The following is a 578-nucleotide window of genomic DNA, read 5'->3' as shown; positions in this document are numbered from 1 at the left end:
CACACAGATAACTGGTGCTAAAGAAGAAGCAGCGAAAGTATCTCAGAGTGTTGAGTCTTTGAGAGACGAGATGATGATGATGATGGCCGATGGAATTGACAGACTTGAGGAGTTCTCCCGTCGGGACAATCTAAGGCTGTTCGGCATTCCACAAGTGAGTGACACTGAAACCTTCAGCATGTGTGCCACCACAGTGACATCAGCCCTGAACAGTGTGGAGGAAGGCAGAACAAGACACTGCGGCCTCCGAGCACACCTGAAGAGGATTGGAGTGGCAGCCACATCCCTATGTGATTGCGGCCAGGCTGACCAGACCCCATCCCATATTCTCCAAGACTGCCCCCTGTATGAGAAGATGCGGCAGCAGTCCTGGCCTGGGGGTGCTGAGCTCAACACCAAGCTCTGGGGGACGGCAGCCGATCTTCACCGGACGTCCGAGTTTGTGGCATCCCTCGGACGTCGACCCTGACTGCGTAGCTGTCGAACGCAAAGAAGAAGAGGAGGAGGAGGAGGAGGACTGAAGATGACATGGTTAGGGCACATCGTGTGGGACAGGAAAGACAAAATGACTTTGTTAA

This window comes from Babylonia areolata, chromosome 18, assembly GCF_041734735.1.
Source record: "Babylonia areolata isolate BAREFJ2019XMU chromosome 18, ASM4173473v1, whole genome shotgun sequence".
Taxonomy (NCBI): Eukaryota; Metazoa; Mollusca; class Gastropoda; order Neogastropoda; family Buccinidae; genus Babylonia; species Babylonia areolata.
Note: the sequence above shows the minus strand (reverse complement) of the source record.